The sequence below is a fragment of the Cryptomeria japonica genome, chromosome 10 (assembly GCF_030272615.1).
Source record: "Cryptomeria japonica chromosome 10, Sugi_1.0, whole genome shotgun sequence".
NCBI lineage: Eukaryota > Viridiplantae > Streptophyta > Pinopsida > Cupressales > Cupressaceae > Cryptomeria > Cryptomeria japonica.
The window spans coordinates 40,219,057-40,243,713 of NC_081414.1; the positions used below are offsets into that span (position 1 = coordinate 40,219,057).

The following is a 24,657-nucleotide window of genomic DNA, read 5'->3' on the forward strand; positions in this document are numbered from 1 at the left end:
CAGAATCAGGACTCTGTTGCATAGTTTTTAATACTCATCCGCAGCTTTCTTGTAACCATCAATGAGTAATTCCATAGTTTTCATAAAACCATTCAAGGCCTCGGGAGGAGGGCCACAAGAGGGAGTCGCTTTTCGAGGGGTTACCTGTTCATCTTTAGGAATATGGAGGGCAGAGATAGTGTCGGCAGCCTTGAGAGTCTCTTCCATTGTCTCCTTATCCAGGCTGTGCTCAGCTTCTAGGGTCCTAGCTTGCTTGTCAGCTTCCGGTTCCTTGCCAGTCTCCTCTATTTTCTTGTGCTTTTTCCGGGTCTGGGCTTGGTTTTTACTTTTCTTCTTCAGCAACCCCTTAGGGTTCTTCTTCTCCTCAGAATAATCTGAATCCTCTTCTTCCAAAGAGATGTTGATCAAGGGTTTGCTTTGAAGTTTTTTGCCCTTAGAAGATGAGGGTCTTGATTTCCTCTTCTTCCTACTCTCGTACTCTAAGTCATTAGAGCTATCCTCATTATCAGACGAGGAATCATTGTCGGATTCCTCCTCCTCTGAAAAAATAGAATCAGACATATCTTCCTCAGAGTCCACAAAGAGCTGCATCCAGTTAATTTGATTGGCCTTTAAATGGTCATAAATGAGGACCATAAGACCTTGGTGCATTGCGGTATCACCCAGAGGATTCTCTTTGTAGGCTTTTAGGGAGGCATTCATTGAGCAAAGCAAGAAATAAGGAAAATTTACCTTATCATTATGCCTAAAATGGTTTAACAGAACAAAATGATACCCATAGACTTTCGTAAACCTACCATCTAGAGTTATATACCACATTAAAACAAAAAGAATTTCCCGCCAAGGTTTGGCAAAAGCCCTAGGCGGGTAATAGGTTTTGCTCAACTTTACCAGTCTTTTTTTCTCTTTCTTAGTAACCGGGTACCTTTCAATGGCTTCCCTGCTGACCTTCCTGTCTCTATAGAAGTTGCAGCCATCCCTGTTGAGACCTGTAGCTTTAGCAATTAAATCTTCGTCAATTTCCACCATTTGGTCACCCATTTTTAGCATGCCCTTCTTCCAATTTTTGTAGAAGAGGCTGGTTACCATTCCATCATGGTTGTGGAGTCTCTCTATGAAGTTCGAAAGACCACCCTTTTGCAAAATACCCCACACCTCTTCCTTCTGTTTCGACTCCTTGCAATTACTTGGCTCATAACGTCTCCTATTTCCGCCCATGATGTCGTTTCTTACAGCCAAATTTTGAAATTTGCAAAGCTGGTAAAACAAAGAGCTTTTCAGAGCTAAAACAAAAACCTAGAAAGCATGTGAGTTGTTGGCCTTAATGATCTGGTTGATTATAAAACAAGTTTTGATGGCATTGATGTTATAATGAGTGATTTTCTCGTTATAGAAGTAACTCGAAGTGCTTACATCAGTACTTTTCATTATTACCCTATCAATCAAGAGTCTTTGAGGTACTTTGATATCGTTCATCACTTATGATTTGTCTGACATCTTTGGGGAGTCCGCTCTCACCCATCCACGTGGTAATTGTCTCAATCTTAACCGCCACATTTGCAGCCCAATCAGCAGAACAGTTGGCCTCCCGATAGATATGGGATATATAGCATTTTTTAAAGGTTCTAATGATGTCAATAGCAGAAGTGATTATGTTGTGAATCGACCATGAGGGTTTTGAAGTCCCATTGAAGCACTTTATTATATTATTTGAGTCCCCTTCTATCCAAAGATAGGGGCAATTCCATTTTTTGGCTAGGATAATGCCTTGAAGAGCTGCCATAGCTTCTGCTTTTATGATTGGTTTGTGTGCCAATAGGGATAGTAATCATCTCTTTTCAAGTACCTCTATGATCTCTAAGAATAGCTCCACAGCCTGAAGGACCTGGGTTTCCTTTGGCTGCACAATCAAAATTGATTTTGAGCCAGCCTTGGGGAGGGGTTTGCCATTTAGCTTCAAGCCTTTTATTGTAGGTGAGATTAGGACCATCAGTGATCTTCATATTCCAAGCCTTTAAGATATTTGACTCTAGGGAGTTATTTGAGTAACAAGAACCCTCCATAATTCCCATATTTTCCTGGATAGCCCTTTGAATTTTCTGGAAAATAATATCTTGATTTAGGGAAACATCCTTGAAGATTCGGTTGTTTCTTTCTTTCCAAATACCCCACAAAATGTGAGGAAGAGAGAGCTGCCACATACATCTTAGAAAAGAATTAGTCCATTGAATTTGCCAGGAGGAGAACAAATCTCTGATGTTACTAGGAAACACCCAAGCTAAACTAAAGCTCTTGAGGAAACTTTCCCAAACAGAGGCTGAGAAGGAATAGTGAAGGGCAAGGTGGTCCGCAGACTCTTCCTCTTGAAAGCACAACACACACCTATTTGGAAGGGAAAAACCTCTACTTTTTAGGTTGTCAACAGTAAGGATCTTATTTTGGAGAATAGTCCAGAAGAAAAATTGATTTTGGGAGTGAGACCTTTTATCCAAGCTTTAGACCAGAAAGGATTTATAAGGGGGGGGGGATAGGACACAATACATCGAAGACATAGTTAAAATACCTTTGGGATCATGTTTCCAAATCAGGGAGTCCTCTTCATTATTCAGCCAAATAGCAGATAGATGGGTCTTGAGCTTAGAAAGGCTAGGATGAAAACGATCAATGTTCTGCCAATTGTTCCCATCCCAGTAATCAGCCACTAAGGAGCCAAAAGATCCAATACAAGAAGGGGCATGGGAGACCCATTCAAGGGAATCCATTAGGGGTTTATCAAAAAGCTAGGGATCCTCCCAGAATCTAACTTTTCTGCCATTTCCAAGTTTCCATTGTGTTAGTAAAACATTGTGTTATTGTGTTCTTATGTGCATGATTGTTGAAAGTTAGTGAATGATGCTATGATTATTAATAAAGTTCAAATTTGTAAAGTTTATTTTTATACTGATTCATCCCCCTCCACCCACCTTAGTATAACTATTTATTTTTCAACAAAAAGGCTCCAAGTCAACTAGTTGAAGAGACTTCGATAATCATAATGTCTCAATTCTAATATCATTCTCAAAATATATTGCAAGATAACGATTGGTCACATGGAGAGAGAAAGAGCATGCATCAAGTGATAAACCATGATCAAATGACTAGCAATGTATGTTATGTTATAGGTTCATAGGGAGAGATAAAGGAAGCATGGATTTCATAGGTTAGTAAGTTGTGTTATGCAAGGTGATCCATGGGGAGAGAGAGAGAGAGAGAGAGAGAGAGAGAGAGAGAGAGAGAGAGAGAGAGAGAGAGAGAGAGAGAGAGAGAGAGAGAGAGAGAGAGAGGAAACATGGATTCTACTAGCTAGAAAGTTGTGTTATGTTAGGTAATCCATGGGAGCACATATTCTCAAAGGACAATAAGTTATATCATGTTGTATGATCCATGTGGAAAGAAAGAGTCAAAATAGTCTAGCAAATTGTGTTATGCTAGTTCTATTCATCCTACAAAAGGGGTGCTAAGAAAAATTTTCGTATTGCAAGGAAATCAATTGGTGAAAATTGAAAGGAAATATTTTTCAAGTGAATCTTTCTTATCAGATGGCAAACAATTGCAAAGAAGGTGCTACTTGGACACCACAACTAGGATAACTAAATAAAGTATTGTAAGGAAATATGCAAAAATGAATTGAAAGGAAATATTTTTCCAAGCGAAGGTTTTTTTATCACAAGGCAAATGACTACAAAGAAGGTGTTATTGGGACACCACAATAAGGATAACCAAAATTAGCATGTTGTTCATACTTGGAAATCTTGCAACATGGAACAAGGATAACAAAAAAAGCACATTGTTTGTAAGGAAATCCTACAATGTGAAATTGAAAAGAACTAACAAGGAGGCCACATAAATGAGCGGGCCCTTAACATGTCAACATAACCCTATGTTGATGTCTGAAGGAAAAAAGAAAAGGCAAGAATAAACACCTTCATCACCAAGGAGATATCCTTTAAGAAAAAATGTACATCACTTCAAGCTAAAAGTGGTATAATTCTTTTGAAGCGGGGAAGAGATAATTATAAAGGAAGTATCTTGAAACAAGTGTGAAGGGATTGTTTTGAGGGATGCATAGTGAAAGCAGGAAGAGATCTTCAGCTAAATATATGTACCTTCAAAAAAGTAGAGGAGATATTTAATAAAGAGAACATCTTTGAAAGGGGAAAGATACTAAGAGTACACTCCTTCCCTGTATGCTAGAAAAGTGGATTCTTAGTGGAGGATTGCACACGTTCACTAAGGATAAATTATAATTTCAAGAATGGAATAGGTCCTAACCAAGGGACACACATGCACTCGCATCCAGAGGATAAATGTATGCAAGAAAGGACATCAAGTTATGAAAGATGCAATTCATCAAAGGAAAAGGAAATTGTTGAAAAGAGGGAAGATTGGAACATTATTCTTTCCTACCAAACATGTAGACAATAATAATAAAGGCTATTATGTTTCTAACCAAGTATGATTTCACATGAAATTGTACCACCATGAATGACAAAGAGCCCCCAAAAGGCAAGCTACTAATATCATATAGTGAAGAGCAACATAATAGGTGAATGAAGTGGTATTCATCTATCATTGTAATAGTACCATTAGTAATAAGTTTTTGAATTTCATTTTGGAGATCAAGATAATAATTTGTAATATGACTATGGATTTGATGATATGTGCAACAAGGATTGGTGTCTTTATTAGGTTATGGATTCTTCTTTTCTTTGCAAAATAAAGGGGTATTAACTAAGTTTTAACAAGATCATCCATAGAAGTTTGAGGTAATGAGGGAGAATATCCTATGCCTTCTTGAGTGTAATGTGAGGGAGGGTCTAAAGGGACCTTGATTCCTTGTTTAAATTTTCCAAGACCTTATCCAATATAGCCTTGTTTAGAAATCATATCACAACCAACCTCATAAAATGTTTTTAATTGTGAGGAAGAAGGAGTTTCATTCCAGAATTCTTTGTAATTTTTTGTGTAAGAACATGATTGAAGGCCAAAGAGATGAATAGATTACAAAGGAATTTCCTTTGCAGGAAGATTCTCAGTTCTATAACCATTATTCATATCAACTCTATTAGGTTGGAAATAATTATTCTCATCATCTAAATCTTCATCTTTTCTAAATGTTATGTTAGGAGATAGGTCATGAATAAAATGCATGTAACATCATCTTTCCTCAAAACATGTTGGTGATTAAGATAAGCTCTTAGAGAATAAATATCTAGAGGGATAGATGTACTAAGATTAATATGTTTACCTTGTCCTTCTTCCACAAAGGTATTTATTGTCATGAAGGATTGCAGCCTAGACAAGTGTAAGCTCCACTATCCAGTGAAACATGGGATTATCCTCTTATTGTGGGCCACCTATGATGAGGATGAACTTCCAAAGAGGGTTGGTTCCCTTAAAAGACCTCCCAGAACTATTACACTTGATAGGAAAATGAATAGAAATAATAACTTGAAGTAAAAAACTATAGCCCTAGGAGATGATGCACCGAATTTATTAATATCTAATTTCTAGACTAACTCACAATCAGATTTAATCAAAGAAGTTTTTTTGGTTCACAACTCAAAATAAATCATCAAATGCATAAGTGTTTCATAATAAGTATTGGACTCAGCATTTTCTTGAAGGAAAATAATATTTTTACAACTCTGACTTACTAAAATCGGAACAACACAAACTATGACTTGCATCTAACATGAATGTTCTTGCTTTAACACTGTAAGAATGAGAGAAAAGTAAAGGATTCTTAACCAAACCACAATAATTTCATCAGATCATTCATTGACAACACAAAACGATATGACATCCTATGACACCTTAAGACATAAGGTCCCCCTAACATGTATTATAATATGACATCCTATTCAACCCCTTATTTAAGACATAAGACCCCTTAAGGCATAGGATACCTTAACACATATGACCCCTTAAGACAATGTGGCTCTTATTAACGATTGTTTTTTAAATATATTATAGTTCCTATTATTTCAACTATCTTTCTTGAATATATATTAAGTGAAATATATGCATGTGATGAGAACTCACGCTTATCAAATTATTAGCTTAGATTAATCTTATAGAAAAGTCATTTTTCTTAGCGAAGCTATGATATTTTATAGCAACCTATGGTTTTGATTTGAGGTTTATACTTCAACTATTTTAGTGTAACAAATCTATGATTTTTAATTGTGCAATGTTATTTCTAGATCTTGTTAAGGTTTTACGTTCTTATGTTGTATGGTAAAAAGTTGCACACTTTATGATTTCTACTATGTAAATTACACTTATCTAGTATCCATTCCCTTACAACATTTTTGGTCTTGTTTTAGCATATTTACAAGTCTTCATCCTGCACTAGTTGGAAAATTTATTTGACATTGTTTAGAGCCAATTATCTATCATGTTAGCAAGTTATTTATGTTTTTACATTTATTTTCTTTATCAGACATGTATCCATGTCCTAGATAGATATTTTTTGACTACCATGATCATGGTAGTATCCTACACACTTTAAATCACATACAAATATTTTAAAACACTTCTATTTTTCTTTGGCAAAAAATTTAACAACCACATCATTTTTCACATTTTCCTCTCTAAATCTTACTTTCCCTCATCAATAAACCCTTTTTGGCATGTCAATTTTAACAACCAAACCTAGAATATGCTCACTTAACACTAACCAACATAAATTAATATTGACAACTCATCTAGATACATGTGTGAGTCATATTATCTAGATATGATCCATTATATTATTTTTGGTATTGAAATATCTCATGATAGTTCATTAACTTTTAATGTACGAATGTACAAGTGACATTTTCTTGCCTCATTTAATTACAAGATCATAAATTTTTAAATCATAAATTAACTTTCATGGATTAGTTACATGTGATACACATGAATTGTTTAGATACTAGTTTGAAATTGATGCATGTTTATGATTCAAGATAATTATATTGTATTGATCTAGCTAAGTGTATTTATAATTTATTTGAATAGATTTAGTACATTCATTTAGTATATTTAAATTGAATGTATCTAGTAATTCTTTCAATTATAGATTTAGATAAAGAAATCTAAGGCTTGGTATTTAATTGTGCTCCAGGTGTACCTATCTACACCATGGTAGATGAGGCAATTCCACCTCAACAACTTTTTGCACAAACTAACCATGAGACTGAAAAATTGAGAGCCTCAATAGCTAGTATTATCAATACAAGTGTTTATAGGAACACTTGTCAGAGTATACTAGATCGCTTGGTGACTATTAGAGATTATATTTGATGTAGAGCCCAAAGGAACAAAGGCTTCTCACACAAACTCACTCTACAAGACCATCAATTAAGGTCTCAAAATTTGTAGATTATTGGACAATCCTACCAAAAACATGAAAGGACACCTCTACACTCCCCTTTTTTCAATGGGGCCCCTTTTGAAAGGACACCTCTACTCTCCTTGACTCCAACACTCATGTCGCCACCTATGACCAACTTGGATTATAAAAAATCCACCATGGAAGAGAAGTTATGGACCCTATAGAATCTCTTTTCCAATTCTAGAGACATTGACTACAACCAAGACAACACCCCTTTGTTTGTACAAGTTCAATCAAGGTGACTTGCCCTCTACAAGACACCTATTCCTTGTAGCCCTAGTTTCGAGCCTTTGAGGGAAAAACTTTGAAATTCTCCTAATGAAACCCCAAACTCTTGTCACTCTCAGATACCCATTTTGGTGATACAAAACACTCCCAAGAATCAAACCCTAACTCTTGCATTGACCGGGTCAAACAACTGTTGCTACAGTAGACCTAATAGGGCTTTTATGTCATTTTTTCAAAGCAACCACACACCAATGGCTTGATCTAGTGACACAAATGGATGTGACAGGTTTGCACACATCCCAAAACAAAAAAATCCATCATTATATAGGCTCCACCACTCCTATTTTTGCCTCTACACAATTATTATCAATCCAAACCAACTAGTCACATGAGGATGCCTAACCTAGGGCTTGCTCCCAAAATTCACTAGTTCAATGGCCCACTCAGAAACTTTGATAATATTAAAATTAAATTTCTCCCCTACCATTCCCCATATTTTGAGCCAATTTGGCAGAGGAATGTGGGGTTAAGAAAGCATTTCCTCGGAAACCTTGGTTTTGGAGGGTTTTCAGACCACCTTTCACCAAAATGCAGATATCTCGCTTGTTTCTTAGTATTTTCTTGCCAAATAAAAGCCAAATGAAAATAAACACAAAGGCCTATTCAAATAAATTATTTAGCTTGCACATGGAATTCATACAATGGTCATACAAAGCACTGTTGCACTGAATTTGTGTAAATTATTTAGTGTTTTATTGAATTTGATCACTGTCTTAAATCTTAACTTCCTCAACCCCTTTCTTATCGACCTCCAAGGACTTAAGAAAGGTATATGAAACCTCCTCAACTGAATCCAACTGAAATTTGAATTAAGTAGTCATTGGAGGGAGATTAGTTACAAGTTGAGAACAAAAGTTGTCATCCAAACTTGACAACTTTGCACAAAACTTGATAACCTATGACATATGCATATGTAACCTATTAGGACACATCATAAACCTTACAAATAGGCCACATAGGATCCAAAATACAGTTCTTTCCTCATTTATTCATTTTGGATGTCATTTTACCATGGTTGACCAAATAGGTCCTAAGAAGCTCACAACTACAAATGGCACCAAGGCCTTACATGGATAATCAAAACAAAAATGATTGGTCTTGAAAGACCTTATTAAAACTTAAAACATTCAAGGACCCTATAAATACCTCCAAGAGCCTTCATTGCTCAAATGCTCTTCAAAGTTTGCAAGGTGCTCCCACACCAATATTTAGGGAACTAGTGCTTATTCTGTTGAGTCTACTCTTCCTATTTTTCCTAAGCAAGAACTTTGTTGAGGTCTGTCCGTTACTAAGGTTCAAAGTTAAGTTCCCAAAGAAACCCTAAAAGAAAACTATTTTCCATCATATGTGAGTAAGAATAAGGTGGAGGCATATTACGTTATGAGATGTGAGGATCCTACAATGACTACTTTGATATACCCACAATTCCTTGTAACACATGGTCATTATCCAAATAACGAACAAATTCCACTTTATTTTGTACAGTAGTTGTATGTTGAGGTTTGTTTGAACCATGATGTCAACTACTATTATTTTCCAACATATTTCGGCTAGGGTCGTGGTAGGGTTTCCAATAGAGATTCTTATCGTCAAGCAGGTCGAGAGGTGCTAGCATATAGGGCCTTTGTTGGTAATAGGACACCAATTATTTCCCTTGCACTAGCTCTCACAACAGATGAGGTTGTCTTTGCTACCCAACTTAGGGAAGCAATTGATAGAGTTGGTGACATTGTAGGTATTGGCCACTTCAATATCTACTGATTAGGTGGGTTAGTATTTGATGTTGACCATGTTCTAGATCTTAAATAACAACACATCTTGGAAGAAACTACAATTATCCTTATGGTGTAACAAGCATCCCTTTGCCCGCTAACCTAGAGGGTCTTATAGGAGACATGTCTTGATTTAATTTGATTAGTTTGGTTGAGGACATATTGGATGCATATGCTCTCATTGCGTAAAAGCATCATATCCCTATAGCAAAGATTAGAGGTCGTGTGGGTTCTATTTTTCATCTATATTTAGGATCTTGTGTCATTCTCATCATTCAAGTGGGCCTAGCACCAGTGCACATCACGATCCACCTAAAGATCATTTTGTTGCTATAAAGGGAGAAACACAGGGTATAGATCCTTCAGTGAGTGCAGAGCATCATAGGTCTAAGCCTAGCCTAGGGGATGTTGACTTAAACATGATATAGACATTGAAAGGTTATATGACACATTCACACTTGTCGTCAATGTCATATTAGCTACATAGTCCCCTACAATTCATCATTAGGGTGACACATGATGGCTCATACAGATGTAGATATGGGCATGGATGACACAAATCATTTTGATGTTTTAGTGGACACAATCATTGCAAGAGAGTCCGAGTATCATGTGCCTCCTTCTACTCAGGTACATGTTATTTAATGCACATGCTACAAACTTCCAATATATATATATATATATATATATATATATATATATATATATATATATATATATATATATATATATATATATATATATATATATATATATATATATATATATATATATATATCATGTGCATTGATGAGACTTCGTTGATGATGCTATTACTAATGGACCTGTGAGTTTTAAATTTATGTATGTACACATATTTGTAGACATGCACATACATACACACACATATATATGTATACATATATACATATGTATATATATATATATATATATATATATATATATAGGAGCTTTGCCTAGTATTCCTTCCTATTCTACATAGATATTTGGTCCTGATGAACCCTTCCTTTTTCCCATGTATGTAAGGTCTATGTGATAGTTCTGATACTTAAAGATAAGTACAGATGCCAAGCTAATAAGATGAGAGGGGGGGGTGAATCATACAAACTTAATCTTCCATTCAAACATCAGATTCAACCTCGATAGCATATACTTCAGTAATATAACCAAAACTGCTAAACATGCAAACTCAAAAGCATATAAACATCATAACACTCATAACACCAAATTTAACGTGGAAACCCAAATAGGGAAAAACCACTATGGGATTTCAGACCCACTATGAAATATACTCTTCTAGAGTATGCTCGGTTAAAAGCAAATCCTGTTAAAGATTACAAACACATTGCTAGATGTGACCCGGTTAAGGGATTTCCCTCAGATCTGTTAGGATCTTCACCTTGTTAGAAGTGACCTTGTTAAAGGATTTCAAACACTCAATCTGAATGTCACCTTGCTAGAGGGTTTTACAAATAAGACTATTAAGTCCACTCGGTTAAGAGATTTTCTGTCACTTCACAAAATAACAATAATAAAAATCTATCCGCAACTTCACATCTAAAATGCTAAAGCAGATTCTTATTTGCTCAATACAATATAGACATAGAACTAATCTTGTCCATCTGTTGGGCTCTATACTCTGTTATTCAAAATAGATCTTCAAGCTTCTATGCTCGATAATCACTATGTAGCATCCCTGTGCATACACTTGTCTGCATACATTGTTTATCAACAATTCCCTATTTATAAACAATTTGCCAACTACTTAATCTCCTTGATCGCATTTCCCATGATCAGTCATAGCCATTAGATCTTCAAACTTTGACCAGGTTCAATGTATCCTTCGATCTGAAAACATTTTACCCTGCCTTGGAACTTGCGCTAGGGTATTGCGGTTCAATCTAAGTTGTAGATCTTCCTACCAATTTTCCTTTGCCATAGATTCTTTACCAAACTTCATTCACGGCATACCAATCATTTAATCATAGCCAGCTCATCAGCTTCCTTCATTAAATAATGCATGTAATCATTTAATGCATTCTGTTATTACCCGGTTGACAACTCGATAAATACTAAACTTCACTCGGTAGACATTCTGCCTTCATTAACCGATAGCGATAACCTTAGGGTTTACCGACTAGGTTCTTTAGGGTTTACCGACTAGGTTCTTTGCTCGGTAACATAGTATAGTATTAACCTTTCAATTAATAACATATGTAGGATATCAAAACAATCTAATCATCATGATCTCATCATCGTCTAACTCGGTAATAGTTGCCCATTGAATAACTTATTTCTCCCCTTATCCATCATATTCTTTTTGTGTCTTTTACCAACATATTTATACTCATCAAATCATACTTCTCAAGATATGGCAACATCATACTAAATTAGAAAATCAATTTCTTGACATCAATGACAAAATAATAATATTAAGATAGTAAACATCCTTAATCAGTTTTATCCATAATCATCAACAACCTTCTCAATATCCTTATTGAAATGTCTGTTATATCCTTATTCAGTATATATATATATAGGAGCTTTGCCTGGTATTCCCTCCTATTCTACATAGATATTTGGTCCTGATGAACCCTTCCTTTTTCCCATGTATGTAAGGTTTATGACCCATAACCAGTGGTTGTTGAAGATCCATATCCCATGCCAGTAGACTCCATTGACCGATAAGGATAGACCATTGACCAATATATCATAGATAGATGGGGAAGATTGGCCACAGGCTAGAGGGAAGTTGGTCAATATCCATAGCTATCAATACCAAAGGCAAATCCTATGGTTGGAACCATAGCACATGCCAAAGAATCAACTCATGCAAAATAAGCTACTCATCATGCAAAATAAGTTACTCATCATGCAAAATCTGTTCATGTCGAATCCGCCCATAGCACACCGGCTCCCGCCGAATCAACTCATGCAATAATAGTGAACTAGTAATATGGCATATAGATAGCATTCAATGGCTAAAGTCAAATCAGCAACTAAGGCCAGATCTGAATGCACAAAAGGAGCAAGGGTGACCAAAGTAAGCAAGGCCAAGTTAAGGTTCTTTCTTGATCGTTGCAATGTAATACCTCTCAATATAAGGGTCATAGCCCATTCCAACTCCCTAGAAAATGGTACGGGATGATTCCATCATTAGAAATGAAGCACTAATGGTGGGAGAGGAAGCAGATCCATAGCGAGAACCACCAGTAGTAGTTTATGTATATTAATGCAGTAGACCTAATAACAACAGATTAAGCATCCGATACAGTTGGCTAAGCGGTCGATTTAGCAAGTAGTGGTACTACTAGCAATGATCTGGAGGATCTATAGTAGGTAGGTAGCTCTCTGGTACATGCGTGTGATAGTTCTGATACTTAATATAAGTACAAATCCAATAGCCAACAAGATGAGAGGGGGGGGTGAACCATACAAACTTAATCATCCATAAAAATATCAGATTCAACCTTGGTAACATATATATCAGTAATATAACCAAAATTGTTAAAAATGCAAACTCAAAAGCATATGAACAATATAAACCTCATAACACTAGATTTAACGTGGAAACACAAATAGGGAAAAACAACTGTAGGATTTCGGACCCACTAAGAAATATACCCTTCTAGAGTATGCTCGGTTAAAACCAAATCATGTTAAAGATTACAAACACATTGCTAGATGTGACCCAGTTAAGGGATTTCCCTCAGATCTATTAGGATCTTCACTTTGTTAGAAGTGACCTTGTTAAAGGATTTCAAACATTCAATCAGAATGTCACCTTGCTAAAGGGTTTACATATAAGACTGTTAAGTCCACTCGGTTAAGATATTTTCTGTCACTTTCACAAAATAACAGTAATAAAAATCTATCTGCAACTTCACATCTAAAATGCTAAAGCAGATTCTTGTTTGTTCAATACAATCTAGACATAGAACTAATCTTGTCTATCTGCTGGGCTTCTATACTATGTTATTCTAATAGGTCTTCAAGCTTCTATGCTCGGTAATCACTATGTAGCATCCCTGTGCATACACTTGCCCGCATACATTATTTATCAGCAGTTTCCTATTTATAAATAATTAGGTAACCACTTAATCTCCTTGATCACATTTCCCATGATCAATGATAGCCATCAGATCTTCAATCTTGTCTAGGTTCAATGCATCTTTTGATCTGAAAACATTTTACCCCATCTTGGAACTTTCATAATAGTCTTGGAACTTGTGCCAAGGTATTGCGGTTCAATCTGAGTTGTAGATCTTCATGCCGACTTTCCATTGCCTTAGATTCATTAACAAACTTCTTCCATGGCTTACCAATCATTTAATCTGCTCCAGCTCATCAGCATCCTTCATTAAATACCGCATGTAAACATTTAATGCATTCTATTATAGCTTGGTTACAACTCGGTGAATACTAAACTCCACTCGGTAGACATTCCGCCTTCATTAACCGATAGCGATAACCTTAGGGTTTACCGACTAGGTTCCTTAGGGTTTACTGACTAGGTTCTTTGCTTCATAACATAGTATAGTATTAACCTTTACAATTTACAATATATGTATGATGTTAAAACAATCTAAAACATCATGATCTCATCATTGTCTGACTCGGTAGTAGTTGCCCATTGAATACCTTATTCATTATATTCTTTCCTATGTCTTTTACTGACATCTTTATAATCTTCATATCATACTTCTCAAGATATGGCAACATCATACTGAATTAGAAAATCAATTTCTTGACATCAATGACAAAATAATAATATCAAGACAGTAAAACATCTTTAATCAGTTATATCCATAATCATCAACAACCTTCTCAATATCCTTCAGAAATGCAACAATCTTTCATTGTCTATTATAATGCAATATTGCCAACAATCTCCCCCTTTGGCATTGATGGCAAAACCAATTGATTTGACCTTAAGAGATTCGGATTGCTGTGATTTTGAAATGCTGAAATGCTCTCCCCCATACATTACACTTCTCCTCATTTCTTCAGTCTACTTCCCAATCTGTAGTCTACTCAGTTTTCTCTTAGTCTTCTCCCCTGATAGGTCTTCTCTCAGTCTTCTCTCCTTTATAGTAGTCTTCTCCTCCTTTGTAGGTCTTCTCCCCCTTTGACAACAATGCCAAAAAGAACTTAAAACATAATTTATTTCTGTAAGAAGTGATTTCCTTCTGTTGTGTATCAACCGAGTCTCGGTCAGAGCATTTGTCTTCAATTCCTGTTCCTTGTAATATTTCCTATATTAATTCTAGTACACTTTTAGAAAACATCCTAAAGTGTATAACTCAGCATCAACTCCCAAAAGATATTCATTAGAGTCATCGGATTGATGCTTTCACCGAACTCGGTCAGTGAGTAGAAGATAGGGGTAGGACCCCTAACTTGCTTCTGAGATATTCAAAAGTGTCCTTTGGTAGTGGCTTGGTGAAGATATTTGCTATTTGCTCCTTTGTGCTAACATATTCCAACACCACTTTCTTCTCTTGAGCTTCTTCTCTAAGATAATGATATTTGATAGATATGGGCTTTGTCTTAGAGTGCATAACAGGATTCTTTGAAATATTAATGGCACTAGTATTGTCACAGAATATAGTTACTGGCTCGGTAACTTTCTCATTTATACCTTCCAACAGTTGTTTGATCCATGCAATGTTGGTACAATTCAATGTTGTAGCAATGTATTGAGCTTCTGCTGTTGACTGTGAAACACATCCTTGTTTCTTGCTAAGCCAACTAACTAGTCTTTCTCCTAAAAAGAAAGCTCCTCCACTTGTGCTTTTTATGTCATCAATGTTGCTTGCCCAATCAGCATCAGTATAAACTTTTAAATCAAAATCATTTCCTTTCTGATATACTAAGCCATAATCCTCTGTGCCTTTCAAGTATCTAAAAATTATTTTGATTGTTGAAATGTGTGTTTCCTTAGGATCTATAGAGAATCTTGCAACTATACCTACTGCATGTGCTACGTCTGGTTTGCTGTGAACAACATATTGTAGTTTTCCAATCATGGATCGGTAGAGTGTCTCATCAACAGATGCGGATTTATCATTCTTAGATAATTTACAGTTGGTAGTCATAGGAGTACTTACTGGTTTTGAATCATCCATTCCAAATTTCTTCAAGATTTCCTTTATGTACTTGGATTGAGTAATGAAAATCTCATTTTTCATTTGCAGTATCTGTGAACCTATAAAATACTTTATCTCACCAATTAATGACATCTCAAATTCTTTTCTCATTTCATTTCCAAAGTTCTTGCATAAAGAGTCATTTCCACAAAATATAATATCATCAACAAATATGGCTGAGATCAGTATTCCATTTTCATCATTCTTCATGTACATGTTGTTGTTCTCACTTGTCCTTATAAAACCAATCTTAATCAAATAAGAGTGCAATCTTTCATACCATGCTCTTGGTGCTTGTTTCAAACCATATAAGGCTTTGTTCAATTTACATACCTAATCTTTATTATTGTCTTCAACAAATCCTTCAGGTTGTTCAATGAAAACTTCTTCTAATAATAATCCATTCAGAAATGCAGATTTGACATCCATTTGATATACCTTGAAGTTCTTGAAAGCAGCATAGGCCAACAATGTTCTTACTCCTTCAAGTCTAGCAACAGGTGCAAAAGTTTCACCATAATCAATTCCTTCTTCTTGAGCATAACCTTTGCAAACTAATCTTGCTTTGTTTCGAATGACTTCTCATTTTTCATTTAGCTTGTTTCTGAAAATCCACTTTGTACCGATTACATTTTTGTCCTTTGGTCTTGGGATTAGTGTCCATGTGTCATTCTTCTTGATTTGATCAATCTCTTCTATAATAGCATTTACCCAATCTTCACTGTTAAATGCCTCTTTCACTATTCTCGGTTCAAATTCAGATATCAAACATGCGTTCTGTCTTAGTTTGTTCCTTGTCATCACTGGATCATCCTTATCTCCTATAATCTGACTTGGTGCATGATGTCTTCTGATATACTTGGCTAATACAAGCTCGGTAGGCCCTGTATGATCTTCTTCATCACTCAATAACTGGATATTCTCTTCATTTTCTTCAACAGTCTTCTCGGTAGGACTTCTTGGTTGAACATAGACAAATTCATCATAGTCTTCTGGTTCCTTGGAATTTCCTTCATCATTTCTTTCTGCAAATTCATCAATTTTCACATTTGCACTTTCTACTATTTTGTTAGATTATTTGATCAGACATTTAAATGCTTTACTTCTAGAAGAATAACCTACAAATGTTCCTTCTTCACTTTTCTGATCAAACTTGCCATTTCTATCATCTTTATGAACATAGCATCTACTTCCAAAGATTTTTAAATAACTAACATTAGGTTTCTTATCATACCAGATTTCATATGGTGTCTTCAAAGTACCTTTCTTCAATTGAACTCGATTCAAGGTGTAAACAGTTGTGCTTATTGCTTCTCTCCAAAATGTTTGTGTCACCTTCTTTTCAATCATCAGTGTTCTAGCACAATCCACAATAGATCTGTTTCTTCTTTCAGCTATTCCATTCTATTGTGGAGTTCTTGGTGCAGAGACTTGTCTTTTAATACCATGATCATTGCAGAATAAGTTGAATTCATCAGATGTGAACTCTCCTCCTCTATCTCATCTAAGACATTTCAGTTGTCTTCTTGTTTCATTTTCAACTCTTGCCTTGTACCATTTAAACATTTGAAAAGCTTCTAATTTTTCCTTTAAAAACATTACTGACATCATCCTTGAATAGTCATCCACAAATAATATGAAATACTTATCACCATAATAACTTTGAACTTTCATAGGACCACAAAGATCAGTGTGCACTAGATCTAAAATTCCCTTAGAAGTGTAAGACTTACTTGTAAAGCTTGATCTTGTCATCTTGCCCATCTGGCATCCTCGGCACATAGCATTCTCAGGTTTTTCAAGACTCAGTAGACCTCTTACTCTGTGCTTCTTACTTATTTTGATTAGATTATCAAAATTTACATGACAAATCCTTTTATGCCATAACCAGGTATCATCAATCTTTGCATGCAAACATTTATTCTGAGTTGAGTCAAGGTGAAATGTATTACCTTTTGTTTGTGTCCTGGTAGCAACTAACTTTCCATTCTTGTCATAAACTTTGACAATTCCTTTCTGAAATTCTATTCGGTAACCTATGTTGTTTAGCTGTGCTACACTCAACAAATTGTATTTCAAACCTTCAACCCAGTAAACATCATTGCATCTTCCATTATCAAGAAGTGTTATAGATCATTTACCTCTTACCGGACATGGTGCATCATTACCAAATCTAACATAGCCTCCATCATAATCTTCTAACATAACAAACTTGTGTATGATTTGAGCATCCACTATCTATAATCCAAGAATCATTAGTGTTTATGTGAGATATTAGGGATTTTTCTTCATACCTTTCTTCATCTGAGCCATCCTTGATAGCCACATAAACTACTTCCTCTGTATTAGTCTCATCTGATTTATCATCATTAGATTCCTCATCAGCTATTAAGCATGTCTTTCTATCTCTTCTTCTGAAGTCTTAGTGTCCTTTGTAATGGTTATCTTTCTGTCTGTTATCTCAGTAATCTCTCTTTTCAGTAAAATCTTTGTCAGGACAGTTAGAAGCCATATGTCCTATCTTATCACAATTAAAACATTTCAAAGGTGGTTTTCCTTTATACTTACCTTTGCCTCTCGGTAACCTTTTGGCTAATAGTGCTTCAAACTCTTCTTGCTTTCTGATTTCTTCATATAGTTTGTGTACTTCTTCCATGTTCTTCTAAAATCTTTCACTTGCTCCACTGTGATCTCCTTTAGAGTACTTATACTTTCTTTCATTGTAATCATTAGATTCATCAAGATGAAAAGAACTAAATGTAGATTCAACTTTATTTACTGAAGATCCATTGTTATCAAAATTACTTAACTCAAATACATGTAGCTTACCAATAGTAGCATCCAAAGAAACTGGCATATTAGGTACAGACCTCAATTCATTGATTGCAGAAACTCGGATTGCATAAGCTAGTAGAAGGGTTCTTAACAACTTACTTGTTATATCCTTTTCTTCAATAGTTCCACCTGCTCCTTTGATTTGATTGACAATCTCCTTTAGTCTTGTATTGTACTGAGTTATGTTCTCACCTTCATTCATCCTCATAGATTCAAGTTATCCTCTCAGACTGTCTACTTTTGCTCTTTGAACATGTTCATCTCCTCCATATATTGATATGAGCTTATCCCACATTGCCTTTGCATTATTGCAGCCTTCTAGATCATTAAACTCTGAATCGGTCAATGCGGATGTTATTTCAATCATTGCTTGAATATGTTCTTGCTTCGCCTTTATTTCTTCCATAGTCAATGGATAGGTGCTCGGTGTAACAAAATCATTCTCCAGATAGTATACATCATATTGTCCAACTCTTGATAGATGTAACTTCATCCTTTTCTGCCATGTAGAGAAAGTTGACTTGTTCAGCTTTGGTGCATCCCTCTTATACATCTTTGGATCTTTAACTCAAGTGCCTTTAAACTTTCCTTCCTGAGTCCAATGCTTTGATACCAATTGATAGTTCTGATACTTAATATAAGTACAGATCTAATAGCCAACAAGATGAGGGGGAGGCGTGAATCATACAAACTTAATCATCCATAAAAACATCAGATTCAACCTCAGTAACATATATATCAGTAATATAACCAAAACTGTTAAATATGCAAACTCAAAAGCATTTGAACAATATAAACATCATAACACTCATAACACCAGATTTAACATGGAAACCCAAATAGGGAAAAACCACTGTGGGATTTCGGACCCACTAAGAAATATACTCTTCTAGAGTATGCTCGGTTAAAAGCAAATCATGTTAAAGATTACAAACACATTGCTAGATGTGACCCGGTTAAGGGATTTCCCTCAAATCTGTTAGGATCTTCACTCTGTTAGAAGTGACCTTGTTAAAGGATTTCAAACATTCAATCAGAATGTAACCTTGCTAGAGGGTTTACATATAAGACTGTTAAGTCCACTCGATTAAGAGATTTTCTGTCACTTTCACAGAATAACAGTAATAAAAATCTATTTGTAACTTCACATCTAAAATGCTAAAGCAGATTCCTATTTGTTCAATACAATCTAGACATAGAACTAATCTTGTCTATCTGTTGGGCTTCTATACTCTGTTATTCTAATAGGTCTTCAATCTTATGTGCTCAGTAATCACTATGTAGCATCCCTGTGCATACACTTGCCCGCATACATTGTTTATCAATAGTTTCCTATTCATAAACAATTAGGTAACTACTTAATCTCCTTGATCACATTTCCCATGATCAATGATAGCCATCAGATCTTCAATCTTGTCCAGGTTCAATGCATCTTTCGATCTGAAAATGTTTTACCCTGCCTTGGAACTTGCATAATAGTCTTGGAACTTGTGCCAGGGTATTGCGGTTCAATCTGAGTTGTAGATCTTCATGCTGACTTTCCATTGCCTTAGATTCGTTAACAAACTTCTTCCACGGCTTACCAATCATTTAATCCGCTCCAGCTCATCAACTTCCTTCATTAAATACCACATGTAAACATTTAATGCATTTTGTTATAGCTCGGTTACAACTCGGTAACAACTCAATGAATACTAAACTCCACTCGATAGACATTCCGCCTTCATTAACTGATAGTGATAACCTTAGGGTTTACCAACTAGGTTCTTTGCTTCATAACATAGTATAGTATTTTCCTTTACAATTTACAACATATGTATGATGTAAAATCAATCTAAAACATCATGATCTCATCATTGTTTGACTTGGTAGTAGTTGCCCATTGAATACCTTATTCATCATATTCTTTCTTGTGTCTTTTACCAACATCTTTATAATCTTCATATCATACTTCTCAAGATATGGCAACATCATACTGAATTAGAATATCAATTTCTTGACATCAATGACAAAATAATAATATCAAGACAGTAAAACATCTTTAATTAGTTATATCCATAATCATCAACAACCTTCTCAATATCCTTAAGAAATGCCAACAATCTTTCATTGTCTATTATAATGCAATATTGCCAACAACATGAGCAATATTGATACTGTGCGAGTGACTAGAAGAATTATAGAATTAAGTTTGAATGGAAGGAGAAAATCAGTGGATAAATAAGCCGCAATACGTTGAATATTGTTTGTTAAATATCGTTCTAACATTTGATCTGATTTTTGAGTCAGAGATATTCTGAACCATGATATGTTCAAGATAATAGTAATTAATGAACAAAAAAGACTCGTACAAACTATTGAAATAATGCTATCTCCGATGGTCCAGGGAGGGGCATAAATTAGGATATTTCAAATTATTCGTCATCACGGCAAATAGAATCAAAATATTAACAGCTCCTATGTAGATCAGGATTTGTGCAACAGCTACGAAATCTGTGTTCAATATAATATAGAAAAAGGATATACAAATAAGAACTAGCCCCAATGAAAGAGTAGAGTAAATTATATTAGTAAGTAATACTACTCCTATACCTCCGAATATAAGACTTGGCGTTAGAGGAGCCAAAATAAGATCATATATCGATTCAGGCTGATTCATTATGTGTACAATAAGTTTGAATATTATTTCCTCCCATTCACTAAATAAAAAGTTACCCCATTTACCTATATGCTATACTGGATTTATAATTTCATTTGATATGGGCACTGATTAATTAATCTATAGATCAATAATAGATTCTGATCAATCACACATGTGACATTATTAATGGAATATTATTAATTCCCGATTTATCAAAAAAAAAAAAATTATTTATCAGATACTCTTTGATCGAAGCTCAATCTGAATAATCGTAGAAGTGATTAAAACATAAAGTTTGTCCATAGTTTCTTCAGACATACTAAGTTAATATGTTCAGCTCGGAATTGTTTGAATTGTTAAATCTTCAACAACCAATATTGGTAAACATCCTAAAGCAATATGATCATAATTTAATTCATGACGATCATAGGTCAAAATTTCATATTCTTCAGTAAAGCTAACAAGTAAACAAATTATGGAGATAGCGACTAAGGTTGCAGTTTCCATTGGTAGGTAATCCTATGTATGTATATATACATAATAGTATACAAAGTTAATTAGATCTCAACCAATACTATTGTTTTTATGGCTACATAGACCATTGATGATACTTCCAAAACTGGACCAATACGAACTACTGTAGGAGATTATTTAAAACCACTTAATACAAAATCCGGTAAAGTTGCTCCCAGATGGGGAACTACTCCTTTTATGGGCATTGCAATGGCCCTATTTACAGTATTCTTATGTATTATCTTGGAGATTTATAATTCTTCCATTTTATTAGACAGAATTCCAGTTAGTTGGGTCTAGAAAAACTAGAGAATCCACCCGGATCCCAAGTTCATCCAAAAGAAAAAGAACTAAGGAAGGCAGAATTTTGAATAGCTTTCATTTTTAGGTTATTACATTCTGGTAGTTTGATCATGTAATTACTTTTATCTAAGGATTTTTGGAATTATGGGTGTGTGACTTGTTAAAATTGATCTCTATTCTAGTACAGAAAACTAATCTGTTGTCTTTATAAAATAAAGATGGTCCTCCTATCTCGTTAGATATTGCTCTAATAGTTAATATCCAGAGCACGAGGTATGTAATATATTGAAGAAAATCTGAACTATGGTTTATGCTTGTTTTTAAGACCTCGTGACCAAGCATCTCATCAATAATTTGAAAGAACTATACTAATGCTGACTAAAGAATGAGATAGTGTTCCAGTTTTTATTTTTATTAGTTAGTATATTTCATTAAGTGAGTAACAATGAAATGGGAAGGTTATAACCCATAAAACCTTCTGAGTATTCAAAAAATCGTCGGGGTGAAATGAAAATCTGAGGTTTAGATTTATTCATCTATTGAGATCTCGACAAGATAATTCCTATTGATCGTCCATACTAGTTGTTCTCTAGGTGATTTATACCACGAATAGGATAAAAGATCGTTCAAAAGGCCTATAGCGATTTATTTTGCATAAGAATGAGCCAACTTGAAATTTGAGCATTATCACTATGAAGTTTTTTTCCTTCTTATTGTAGGAAAGGATGGATTATTATCAATCCTCTTCCTTCATACATTCCAGATTTTTTCATTTCAGCCAGTAAGTATGTGACTACATACTGCATGCATATGAACCTGCTTAGCTTAGAGGTTAGAGCGTCACACTTGTAATGTGATGGTCATCGGTTCGACCCCGATAGCTGGCTTGTTTTTATTCTTTTTATTTCTTCCACTATCAACGCTAAAATCTATGAAATAAGGAAAAGACTCTTCCATTTCTGATCGATGATCCGTCGGGTCTGTCCTGGCATAATCTACTTCAACTAGAAATGAATGATTGAAACATATCTTTTTTTCTCTCTACAATAGAAACAAAATTGAAAAATAATTTGTTTCTCTATTTCTATATAAAATCATTCCAATATTCGTACTCTTTATATTATTCCTCTTTCCAACAATATTTGTTCATTTCTTGAAATAAGGAGTTTTTTATGTCTCGTTATCACGGACATCGTTTAAAAATAATAAATCATCTCAAAACTTTACTAGGACTAAGTAAGAAAACACCCAATAGAACGGAACAGCCTAGTAAAAAAAAACATTCTAAACCTTCTAAATATCCTGTCCGTCTAAAAGAAAAACAAAGATTATGTTTTCATTATGGCTTATAGAACGCCAATTACTTCAATATGTTCGTATTGCTAGAAGAGCCAAGAAAATAAAGTTCAGATAGTCTATTTCATATGAATGGAAGCCACTACTCAAGAAGTCATCTCACTATCTTTCTGAAAACTGGCCCTGTCTGAATACGTCTCCCCCAGTTACCTCTTCTTTGCATATTGGAACGCTTTTTCCTCTGGAGTTTTTTTTATATAGCCATAGTGGAACAAAAATCTGTATGGCTGATTAGTAATGCCGACAGTGATGATTAGAAAAATCGTTATCATCTTGTTAAAAATTGTGTACCCGGGACTAAAGAGAGTTATATGCTTAACACATGCAAGTCGAACTAAGTATAGCATTTATGTAATTGATCAAAGGAAGCGAAGGTTTCCTGTTGATCACTAAAAAGTGAATGTTGCAACCCATTTAGAGAAAAATGAATCAAAACTTTTCACATAAAGAACTCGTGCCAGCTAGTGAGGCTACACAAGCTGGTTCTCCACTAAAAGAGAAATAGTCGCCCTTTCATACTACTAATTCAGTCATTGAGAACTGCTACCTATACCCTCTCAAGGCTTGAACTGATCCATTGAAACTCACTCCCCTTATTCTTTGACCTTCTACTCGCATCACTTGACTCCCCCCCTCAAATCACATTGAAAAACCGATCTCCTTTCTGTATGCAAAACCTGTGATTTCTGATCAACCTTTTATAGAATAAGCAGTCAGGCGGGACAGAGCGAGCAATAGAACATTAGATGGATAGAGGTCCTGTTCACCCCACCCTTGATGGCCCTACCCGAGCAGGTGCAGATAAACCTAAAATCAAGAGCCAGCATTCGATCATGGGACATCCTATCTCTTAATCAATATATCACTACTTGGGGATGGAGCACCTCTAACCTAGAAAGTCTAGCCTGAGTAAGGTGGACTCCATAGGACTTTTCATCAAGTCCTCACTTCAAGAAGCTTTAGTGTCAGTTAGGTTGTAGTTGTTAGGTGTCTCCCCTTTGGGGGTTGGGGGGGACCTTAAGACAAAAAGCTAGGAATAAATCTTTCCTTTTTGAAGACTGTCGGAGGTGCGCCTTCTTAGTCCGTAGGTGCTTGTTGGCAAGTGGAGTGATGGGATTCTCCAAAGAGAAGCTTTGTTGAGAGATACGGGGTGAAACAACTACAAAGATGTCCACTTTAGCCTTCCTAGCAGCATTCCTTGCTTTGAACTAACGCCATATCCCCTTCTTGTAGAACGAAATCATAAAACAATAATTGCATCTCAATTATTTCATTTGCATTTGCATTATATTTTTTCTACATTTTTTATACAATGTTCTTATCTGTATCCCCATCGTACACCACAAAAATATCCCTTTCTATATTTAGATCTTATTGAAA

At 35.2% G+C, this 24,657-nt stretch overlaps 1 non-coding gene across 1 annotated transcript; it reads left to right on the forward strand.

The window, feature by feature from the left end:
• Positions 1–22,735: 22,735 nt before the first annotated feature.
• On the forward strand, positions 22,736–22,808 carry TRNAT-UGU (transfer RNA threonine (anticodon UGU)). The gene has a single exon. It is a non-coding gene; the product is annotated as a tRNA-Thr (tRNA).
• The last annotated feature ends 1,849 nt before the right edge of the window (positions 22,809–24,657 follow it).